The 11,917-nt window shown below is 41.1% G+C and overlaps 3 protein-coding genes across 4 annotated transcripts in view; 2 read left to right on the top strand and 1 right to left on the bottom strand.

Moving 5' to 3' along the window:
• The window catches only part of LOC308080264 (sodium/potassium-transporting ATPase subunit alpha-1-like), a 377,427-nt gene that overhangs the window by 13,161 nt on the left and 352,349 nt on the right, over positions 1–11,917 (bottom strand). The window lies entirely within an intron of this gene.
• LOC308080260 (NACHT, LRR and PYD domains-containing protein 3-like) overlaps positions 1–11,917 on the top strand; it is a 185,136-nt gene that overhangs the window by 129,510 nt on the left and 43,709 nt on the right. The window lies entirely within an intron of this gene.
• LOC308080276 (uncharacterized protein) overlaps positions 1–11,917 on the top strand; it is a 116,044-nt gene that overhangs the window by 89,019 nt on the left and 15,108 nt on the right. The gene's annotated exons all lie outside the window — the stretch shown is intronic.

Raw genomic sequence — 11,917 nt, 5'->3', positions numbered from 1 at the left:
AAATGTATGAAAATATTTAGAAAATTTAGCAGATTTACAAGCTCACAATGTGTGCAAATGTTATGCAAATATTGTACTTTTACTCCACTATAATGATTTGAAAGCTTACTTTACTAGTTGCTTTGTAAATTTTGATTATTAATACAACATACCCACTTCAGTTCTATTCTTCTATACACATTTTGGCCATTTGAAAATAGCAGATATACAAGCTCACAACGCGTCGCATCACAACGGGTTGTGAGCTTGTAGATCTGCTATTTTCAGCAGAGACATTTTACTTAGAAAACAGAGCAGTCTTTATTGTAAGCCCACAAGGGGTTATGGTCAAACATTACTTTTGCATATTAGATTTGAATGATGCTGCATAGCATATTGCAGTGGTTCTCAACCTGTGGGTCGGGACCCCCAGGGGGGTCCCCAGATTAATTTGGGGGGATCCCCAGATGACAGTGAAGTGACAATTTAAGGACTTTTCAGACATTTTTAATCCTACCTAACAAAAAAGGTGGAAAAAATGAAAAAGACCATTACTGCATCAAAATTAATCAACAAACTATACTGGTCAAACATTGGCCAAATTGTCAATTAATATAAGAAAGAGGCACACAAAAATAGCCGATCTACAAGCTGTTGTGAGCTTGTAGATCTGCTATTTTCAAATAGACAAAGTTTAAATAGGACTGAAAAGGTTAATGTATGTTTTGTAACAATAATTCAAATCTACAAAGTAACAGTTAAGTAACTAAAGTTTTCAAAAGTACAAGTAAATGTAAAAGTACAATATTTGCCTCTGAGATTTAGCACTGAAAATTGGAAATACTCCAGTAAAGACAAAATACCTCCAAACTGTACTTAAGTACTGTACTTGAGTAAATGTACTTAGTTACTTTACATTACTGGAATTGTGTGTGTGTGTGTGTGTGTGTGTGTGTGTGTGTGTGTGTGTGTGTGTGTGTGTGCGCGTGTGTGTGTGTGTGTGTGTGTGTGTGTGTGTGTGTGTGTGTGCGTGTATGTGCGTGCGTGCGTGCGTGTGCGTGTGGGTGTGGGCCAGCGTGCTTGAATGTGTCATATGTGCAGGCAGGCTAAATAAATTCATGGACATTATGAACCACTAGAGGGCGCCATTGGATTGTAATTATTCTTACTGGCTCTGAAAACCCTAGCATTCTGTCCCTGTAGACTAGAGTTTGAACCTATGGTTTGAACCACCAGGCACTTTAAATACTTTGACTGTATGTTTCCAACATTCCCGGTTACTCACCTTGTAATAGGTTGACACAAAACTTAACCACTTAAACCTTCTAGTCTAGACTTGCCAAAAATAGCTGATCTACAAGCTCACAATGCTCTGTAATTGGACAGCTTTTCCCCCCCATGTACACCACATGCTGTTGCCAAAAATAGCTGATCTACAAGCTCACAATGCGATGCATTGTGAGCTTGTAGATCAGCTATTTTTTTCATATGGACGCTGGGGTTCAAGACCTATCACCAGCTGCTCCTGGACACCCTTACTGACCTCGGCGTCGCTGGGACGGCACGGCACTAAAGTGGTTCTCCTCCTACCTGACTGACTGGACCTACAGTACCAGGTTTCTTGAGAATGTTTGCTTTCATCCCCCCTAACCGGGGTCCCCCAGGGATCTGTACTTGGGGGCCCCCTCCTTTTCTCCCTGTACACTATTATCTCTTGGCTCCATCATCTCTGTTCACAAGCTATCCTATAGAGAGAATAGTCCCCACTCCTTGGAGTGTCTTTTGTCACTTTTTCATGAAATTTGCCCCCTGCATTTACCCATCCTATAACCACTGGGAGCAGTGAGCACTGAGCAGCCATTCTATGGCTAGGGGTTAAGAGTCTTGCTCAGGGACACACGTTGCTGGCCCTTGGTCTGTAATCAAACCTGGGCTCACTAGCCACTCTATGGCCGCCCCTGTCACTGTTATGACAATGACACTCAACTGCCCCCCCCCCCCCCCCCCCCCCCCCGCCACTCAGGTAGAAGAGCACATCACTGCACGTCTGGCTGACATCCTCACAGTGGATCTTCTCACCACCTCAAGCTGAACCCAGCGGAGACTGCACTGAGCTTCTCTTCTGACCCAGGTAAGTCCTGCCCCATGGAGGATTTAAACATGTCCAGAGACATAATTACCCCGGTGGATTCGGGTTCCAATGGCCTTGGTGTGGTCCTGGACAGTCAGCTCCCACGCAGAGTGAGTGAGTGATGTGCCATCAAAGACTTGGGCAAAGGCCACTGTAGGACATTGTTATTGAGGGGTCCCTGACCACTTGGTTTTGACCGTCGTTTTAGCATTTTATTTTTGCACCTTCATTCATAAAGCACGGTTTGACAGTAGGAGGCCCTCTCTGTAGCCTACAGGTCATGGTTCCAACACTACGGGCACAAGCCGCATCGTTGTCATCTCTAGAGGCCATATGGACTTATACTGTATAGGCAGTGGTGTAAAGTAACTAATAACATTTACTCAAGTACTGTACTTTAGTACAATTTTGAGGTATTTTTTACTTTACCCGAGTATTTCCAATTTTCAATACTTTAACTTCTACTCCACTACATCTCAGAGGCAAATATTGTGCTTTTACTCCATTATAATTATTTGAAAACTTTAGTTACTAGTTACTTTGTAGATTTAGATTTTGATTACAAAACATACATTAACCACCTCAACCCTATACATTTTGGCCATTTGAAAATAGTAGATCTACAAGCTCACAATGCATTGCATCCTGACACATTGTGAGCTTGTAGCTATGGCTTGTAGATCTGCTATTTTCAAATGATTTTTTATACATTTGAAAACTTTCTGCACAATGAGTACTTTTACTTTTGGTACTTTGAGTACATTTTGATACCAATGCTTTTGTACTTTTACTCAAGTATATTTTGAATTCCAGACTTTTACTTGTAACAGATAGGGTTTCTATATTGCGGTATTGATACTTTTACTTAAGCAAAACATGTGAGGACTATTTCCACCACTGTGTATAGGTGATGGAATGCAGAGAAAGAAACAAAAACATGGAAGTCAACCACACACACTTTTGATCTTTCTTGGTTTGAATTCCAAGCATCTACAGCAGTAGGAGCAATGTCACAGTGTGTGTGTTCTCCTGTGTGTTCTTTGGATGAATGAATGCACGTTTAGCCTTGTGATGATGAGTTATGAAATGATTCTCCCCGCTGGGCGTGGAAATGTAAACCCAGATTAATGGTTCATTAGAAATGCACCATTGTGTGTGTGTGTGTGTGTGTGTGTGTGTGTGTGTGTGTGTGTGTGTGCGCTTTTGTGTATTGTACATTGCAGCTGCCGAATGAGTAAGTACTTTCGTATTATGTGGTGTTGCGTGGTGTTGCTCGATTTGTGTTCCTGTGACAAACAGAGCACAGTTATTTAATAATACATCACGCCGTTTCAACAACTGAGTAGGCTAAGCTAGCGACAAGTTGACTTTTATTCCTGTCTAAAATATGATCCCCATGTTTGCCGCATCTGATTTGTTTCCCCCACAGTCACAGTCCCTCTCAGTAACCTAATGAACCCCAGGCCAATCCATGCCCGAAATGAGAGGGTACGTAAGGCCAGAGAGCTCTATGCTTTTTCACCACCAAAATATTTTATTAAGGTCACCAAAGGATACTCATGAATATCACTGTGCTGTGCATGCACCTTAGTTTTACCTGATGAGCCTCCAATAAAGCCTCTGGACAAACCAAGCGCTGGTGGATCATGGTCTGCATACAGTCCATGTCCATCAGAGCTTGGTGTGTAGGCCTACTCCCTTGCATATGTACCAGTATGTAGTATGCTGCAGTACCCATTCTGGACCAGGAGAGGGCACAGTGAAGCCTGCTGGTATGTAGGCTCTGCTAACTCTTCAGATAGCAGAGGTAACAGGCACACGGCCTTCAGCTCTTCTGTCCATCCACACCAGGATGGACAGTGTGCAGGTTAAATAGGATGCCAAAGCTCTCTGCTACTGCGCTCTGATCCAGAACTTCAGCCTCAGTACAACAGACAGACACGGCTAGAACACACAATAAATAGTACAGTATAAACTGCCCCTGTGACATCATCACCTGATCTGCTGCAGACACCCTGCCTCCCCCGCTCACAGATGGCCCCTAGACCAAGGGTTCCCAAACTTGTCAGGCTGTGACCCCCCAAAGTAATCATATTTGAACTGGGGACCCCCACCCTGACAAGCACGTGGAATTGTAGGAGTTGAGGCATTACATTTTGTTTGACTCGCTTAAGTTCCACAGATCTATTTTCAGAGTTTTAAGAGTTTGCCTCTTTCTTACGTAATATTTGACAATTTGGCCAATTCGGTTAAAGACCTGATACAAATTCTATTAATATTATCTTCTAAATCAGTAGTTCTCAAACTCTTTCATGTCAAGGACCCAGTGGTGGCTTATCCAACGGGCTTGAGGTGCTGAAGAACAGGGCACCAACCTTTGGGGGGGGGGCACCAAACGGCGTGAAGAAAAAAAAAAGAACGCCGAAATTTTCGGAAATTATTATTATATTATTTATTTAATAATAATATATATTTTTTAAATGTTTATCACTTTCCTGTGAGTGATTTTGTTATGTGTGCAACATTTGAATTAAATCGTGTAGGTTCCAAGTTGTGTTTTTACATTGGTTATATATTATGTACAGGATCATGTACAGTGATGTTCACTATTGCATAAACATTTTACACTAATTATTTATTTTATATATAATATTATATATATATATATATATATATAATATATATATATATATAATATTATATATATATATATATATATATATATTATATATATATATATATATATATATATATATATAAATAAATAATATATTTAAGTCATTTCATGTTTTATTAGATACAAATTACAATGGTGTAGGCTACACACTTATGAGTGTAATTGAATGATTAGTGTTTGTGTGAGTGTTGATACAATTTGAAGCTGTGTCTCAAGCACACATTTATCTAGCTATACGACTTGGATAAACTGACATCCATGCTTCACAACAGCAGTGTGTTGAGAGAGGATGACAACACAACACAACACAACACAACACATCCTCTCAGTTTATCAATTTCTCTCTTTTATCTCAAAGTGTAAACAGATGGAGGTGCTGCTCTCAGCTCAGTGCACACATCAAAGCAAAGGTCACATCAGGACACGTTATGTAGAATAAAAATAACCTATTGTATGTTCAGTATTTCAAAATCATTGTTTTTAGAGAGTTTGATAAACATTCATAGCCTGTATTGTATTTTCACATATTTTTCACGGTTCTAAACAAGTGTTTTGTTTTTCCTTAGGCCTGTATTTACAGTCAGTGTCAGATGGGGCCAGTGCCCAGGGACCTTTACTACCTACCAGGGGCCCATTGTTAATGTACTGTGAGTACAACATCTGACCACTAGGGTCCCTGTGTTACTGGCAACACATTCTCACTTGGAACTCATCAAATATGGCAGCTTGGTCACCAGGCGTCACCAATGCCCTCAAGTAACTGGTGTATTTTAACACTGGCCCAGTGGTGACGCAATCCACTTCTATAGAAATTCCATAACATCATCTACACACCCTTAGTAGTACGATATACAAACAATCACAGCATTACATTTAAACACCATGTAGTATAATATAATTGATCTTGTCGTTTGCTAATTGTGTACTGAGAGCGCAACTTCTTCAGACACCCTTTCTGTGAATGAACTTGGGGTGGCAATGAGCAACAGAGACCAGTGGAAGCAGCTTGTGTCGCAGATCTCGAGGCACTCGAATGATGATGATAATATAATTATGTATATTGAGTCAATTAATTCAGAATTTGTATTAGTAGCCTAGTAGTTGTAGCAAGGTTTACTTGTTACACAGACGTGTTGTTTTGTGTGTTCCTGCCTGCAGGGCGTGCCGTGCAGGCATGCCTGAGTAACAGAATGCCTATGAGATCATATTACATCCACTGACCTAAGTTGAACTAAACAGCACTGAATGCAACATTTTGATTGGCTGAAGACAGTTCCTCTGTTCATTGGGCTGAACTGCATGAGGAAACGGGCAGCTTTCCCAAATAGACTAACACAGGCATGAGTGGCTGACATAGCATCTCGGGTTGAGGCACCGCTTTCGTTCAAGTAAAGATGTAGAGAGAGTATCGGTGGTTTCGGAAAGTGACCTTGAGTTTGACCTGAGTTTGAATTTGATGAGTTGGGAGTGAGAATATGTTATTCCTTGAATAGCGCCAACTAACAATAATCACACAATTCAAGCTCTTTCAGTCCTTTCAGAAAATGGGAACTATAATATTTATGTCGATATTTATGTAGATTTGTCTGGCACTTGATATAAAGCATTCAAATGATGCAGATCAGATGTGTGTATCTACTGAATGTGTGCAAGCATTCAATAATTATATGTGTGTGCATGCATATGTGCGTACACACACACACACACACACCCCCACACACCCCCCCCCCCCCCCCCCCCCCCCCCCCCCCCCCCCCCCACACACACACACACACACACACACACACACACACACACACACACACACACACACACACACACACACACACACACACACACACTAATGTGTCTGTATAGAGCGTCGCAGTTCCCGCCCACTTCCTGTTTTTTTGGTGCCGGAAGAAAAAACTCAATGCATTTTTCCATTGACATTTCCAAAAATATTTATATCTATTAATTTAAGCCTCGAATCAAGCCATCATGACATGACATGAATCATGACCATAAACGTTTGATTCTGTGATTTTTTTTTTGTTGAAAACGGCAAAACAAAGGGTATTTATTAAATATAGTATATCATATAATTAAATATAAAATAAAAAAAAATCACAGAAAAAAACGTTTTTATGGTCATGATTCATGTCATCTCGTGATGGCTTGATTCGAGGCTTAAATTAATAGATATAAATATTTTTGGAAATGTCAATGAAAATGCATTGAGTTTTTCTTCCGGCACCAAAAAAAACAGGAAGTGGGCGGGAACTGCGACGCTCTATTTACAAGATCTCTGCTTGACACACCCTGCTCAATCTGATTGCCATGGTGATCCTTTTAAATGATTGGTTTATCATTTAGCAACAGATGTATAGAACACTTCACGTCACAAAAATTAAATGCTGTCAGATTAACAAAAGAATGCTGCTGTCACATTACAAGCTACATAACATCAACCAGTGTTGTTTCAGTTACGTAAAGAAGGTGATGATGACTATGAGTAGTATGTGCTTGATGTGTCAGGGGTTAATTCTAAGAGGCCACATTTATGCTCAGAGACGAGCATCCTGTTTCCATCTAGCAGAAGCAGCCCAGTATCACCTCTCAATCAGGAAATGAAAACCACAATGACCTACATAAACGCTCTGTATAACTTTAGACTTTAGACACTGTGTTCCAGATGGTTGCAAACGTCTAAACTAAAATGGACCAAGACAAAAAGTTGTTGTGTATTCAATACTTTATTAACCTCACACATGGGTAGTGTGCAGTGGTGAATTTCCATCATGACACTTATCATACCCTCTATGATGAGTGTATGATCGTGGGATGGTTTGATCAGTATAGCTTGAGCTTCCTCCCGCCTTCAGCCTCAGGGAGAGGTTGAACTGGTGCTAGAATGGTGTACTTGTTGCCTGGCTGTGTGTAGGGGAGGGGTGGCAACCGATGATCTACTTAGTACTTCCTGTGGTGGGGGGCTTGTGGCGTGCTTTCAAATAACCCTGCTAAAGGGTCAGCGCCCCCTGGAATCAAACGCCGCCGCTTTTTCGTCTCGTCTATTTGCAGACGCTAAATTCTTCTGTTTTAAACTCTTTATGTGCAAATAAATAAAACTCAAACTCAAACTCAACAATAGCTGATGACCCAAGACGATGATGAGGCACCTTAGGATGTTAATTAATTAGAGAGATATAGGCTACTATATAATTATTATACAAGTTGGGTCAGGGTGGCATATAGACCTACTTATTATTATCCGCCGCTTATTATAAAAGCGGCGCAATGACTTCAGACTAAACTTTTGGTGATGCCTCATCCATTCATTGGAAAATCGACCAGAAGAGAAAGGGGGGAAATAATAACTGTGTGAAAGGCAGCTGTGGAGGAGGGAGGGAGGTGTGTTTGAACGGGGAGGCCAGGGTCAGCAGACTACAGCCCGGCAGAGTTGTCAGGTTCTGGGGGACTGGGAGATCAAACCTGTAAAAAAAATAACGGTTCATCTCATTGGCCCGTTCCAGGGTTCCCTCTGACACAGACCTAGACTGTTTGTATCCTGTGATCCTTTTCAACCCCTCCCACACCTCTCTGGAGATATTGTTCTGAAGCTTGACCTCCAGTTTGTCCCTGTAGGAGTCATTGACCTCCACCAGGGCCTTTTTCAGTGACCTTGACCTCCTGTGTACAGTGTGTAGTGTGTAGTGTGCCATGGAAACGCTCTTCATCCTGTTCAACAGGGCTATGATGTTGTTGTTCATCCAGGGTTGTAGTTGGAGAAGCACCGTGTGTGTGTGTGTGTGTGTGTGTGTGTGTGTGTGTGTGTGTGTGTGTGTGTGTGTGTGTGTGTGTGTGTGTGTGTGTGTGTGTGTGTGTGTGTGTGTGTGTGTGTGTAACCATTTTATTGTTCAAAAGCAACAAGGCATTGTCTTTCCTTTTACACACAAAAATATCAGTCCGAATTAATTCATAAAAGTGTATATTTAGGTCAGTTCAGTATAATTCCTTGATGTGAAAAAGTCAAACGTCAGTCTTGTTTTGTTGTCTCTCTCTGCACACACATAGTAGCTGTACACTTCCAGTTGCAGGACGGTGCTCTAAAACAGTGAGAAGGCCTCTGAGTCGTTGCTCTGTGTCTGAGGATGTTGTGTCTAAATGCTGCTGGTTGTGATCATAGGCCTGGCCGTGCACTGTGAGTATTCAATGTCACTAAACTAACACATCACTCACTCAGGGATTTTGCTGCCTGACACTTTCTAGCTGTAGCAACTACAAAGGTCACCACAGCATTAACCCAAACATTGACAACATCTCTTTTTAATATAATATATTATCATTTAGTTTAGAGTACCGGTAGTGTGTTTACAGTTAAGTCTTTGTGTGTTATTGCTTTGCATCTGCAAAGTGCAATGATGAAAGTGGTGTTAAAACTGTATGCTTATGATTTCACATTGGTTTTAATAAGTCAGTAAGGTATTACAGGTACAAGTATTTTACATACAAGTATTTGGGTATCTGTCTAGATTAGAAAGCACTCTGTCCTCTCACCATATTGACAGGATGAGGTTACAGTAAGACGATTGGATTTCTTTACAGAATCCACTCAACTTTCAGTTCATCTGCTAAGATAACTCTTGTGCAAATGACCATCCTGTTTGATTACAGGGATGTCATTTACCGATCGGCATGCAAGGCTCACTGCAGAAACGTGATGTTGTTAAATATGCTCCTTTTAGAACACACCACCTGATCTATATTCCTCTGTAAACTCGTCATCTTAGACACATTCATTGCTTCATGTTCATACAAGACTCTTCTCAGTTTGCTCCACTTTAATGTGTGTCATGTGTTGCATACGTCATCTGCTGTGTACACCACAAAAACATTCTTCATTCAGTGAGTCATCATTCCAGCCTGCTGCAGCCAGAGACTGGAGCGACCCGCAAAAACCTTTACAACTGGACAGAATTAGCTTTAAAATACCTCCTCTCTGAGAGATGTTGCTGTCCCTCAGACAGTTAGCCCTGCTTGTTTTTATTTGTGCTTTGACTTTAAAAAACAATGCAAATGCTGTTAGATAAAGAAAGAAAGAAAGAAAGAAAGAAATGCTGCCATATCACAAGCTACATCATCAATCATCCAGTATTGTTTCACTAATAATGTAGATGGTAATATTTATGAGCAGTACTGAATGTGCTTGATTGAAGACTGACATATTGTGCATTGTTACAGCTGTAGTTGTTTCTTTTTTCCTGTTCTTGCCTGTCTCTCGCCCCCCCAGAGTGTGTGTGTGTGTGTGTGTGTGTGTGTGTGTGTGTGTGTGTGTGTGTGTGTGTGTGTGTGTGTGTGTGTGTGTGTGTGTGTGTGTGTGTGTGTGTGTGTGTGTGTGTGTGTGTGTGTGTGTGTGTGTGTGTGTGTGTGTGTACCAAGAAACAAGGGTACTTGCCGGTTAACTGAAAAGTCTTCAGAGTATGATGCAACACGTTTAACAAAGCACAGCAGCAGATTCTCAGTATTTCAGTCTTGTGTGGGTGTAAGAGCTTTGAGGTCATGGATAAAACCTCTATCTCATGCATGTCACGCTCAACAGTGTGAGCTTGCTACTAACAGTACATTCTGTGGATGGGCGTTTCAAATTTCGTATAGGGGCTCATCTGTTAATCATTATGTAGTGAAACATTGACTGGCTAGCAAGACTAATCATTATCATCTGCACAGCCCTGGCCTCTTTTGTAGCCTCAATATTTCGGTGGTGTTTCCTCCTAAAATGTTAGTCCCCCTCCACCACCGAAAACAAAAATATAAATGCACAAAATGTTTCTCTGTGAGCGTGTCCCCCACATAACTCGAGAACTGTCCAACCGATCGAACTCGACTTGTGTATCGCCAAGGACTGTAGAGTGGGAAGTGGGTCAGGTTAGCGGTTGTCTAGAACCATGAATCCGTGTGTGTGTGTGTGTGTGTGTGTGTGTGTGTGTGTGTGTGTGTGTGAGCTTTTGTGTATTGTACATTGCAGTCCATCCACACCACATTGCTGTGGACTTAAAGACCTTTCAGTGTTTAGGTTAAATAGGATGCCAAAGCTCTCTGCTACTGCGCTCTGATCCAGAGCCTCAGTACAACAGACAGACACGGCTAGAACACACAATAAATAGTATATACAGTATAACCTGCCCCTGTGACATCATCACCTGATCTGCTGCAGACACCCTGCCTCCCCCGCTCACAGATGGCCCCTAGACCAGGGACCCCCCCTCCTTGACAAGCACTTGGAATTGTAGGAGTTGAGGCATTACATTTAGATTGACTCATTTCCACAGATAAATATTCGGCTATTTTCACAATGTTTGCCTCTTTCTTACGTAATATTTGACAATTTGGCCAATTCGGTTAAAAATTTAATTGTAAATTGTAAATAAGTGTGCAGATACCCTGTGTTTTACATGTACAGTATACTATGTGTTGGTTTGTTTACTGTTCACTGAGAAAACAATGTTGCACATTAAGCTAATCATCTGTGGACCACCCAAAATCATTTGGGGACCCCCCTGTGGGTCCCGACCCCCAGTTTGGGAACCACTGACCTAGACCATACCCGGCTGCCACATACATCCCAACTTTAAATTCCTATACAGAATGACTGACACAGCAGACAAACCTGACACTACTGGCTAGCTGAACCCATTCATTTCCACTAGCATTGTAACAAAATGCTAACAAGCTTCAAGTGGATATTTCTCAGTAACTATTGAGATTATTTAATGGTTTTCAGCTATTTGTGTGATATGGTCTTTACTTTCGGCGAAGAGGTTTGGTGTAGAGGGAAAAAAGAGCAGACCAAGTACTGAGCCAAAGGTTAAGTTTACAAGGTATTGAGGGTTTAAGTGGCTAAATGTCTGAAAACACACATTTAACATGAATCCTATATGTTGTGAGAGTCCCTGCTTCATTTCTCTCTCAGCTAAGGGGTCCTTGGCCTAAAAAACACCTTAAAATATTTTAATATTTGGTGCTTTATGTTATGTGTTATGTACTTTGATGCACCTGCTGTGACATTTAAATTACTAAATAATATTTGTAGATGGTTTGGAAATTATTATTATATTATTTATTCTTTCTTTTTAAATGTTTTTTTATTTTTT

This window comes from Gymnoscopelus braueri, assembly GCF_963280865.1.
Source record: "Gymnoscopelus braueri genome assembly, chromosome: 24".
Taxonomy (NCBI): Eukaryota; Metazoa; Chordata; class Actinopteri; order Myctophiformes; family Myctophidae; genus Gymnoscopelus; species Gymnoscopelus braueri.
This window is presented reverse-complemented; position numbering and strand designations above follow the sequence as displayed.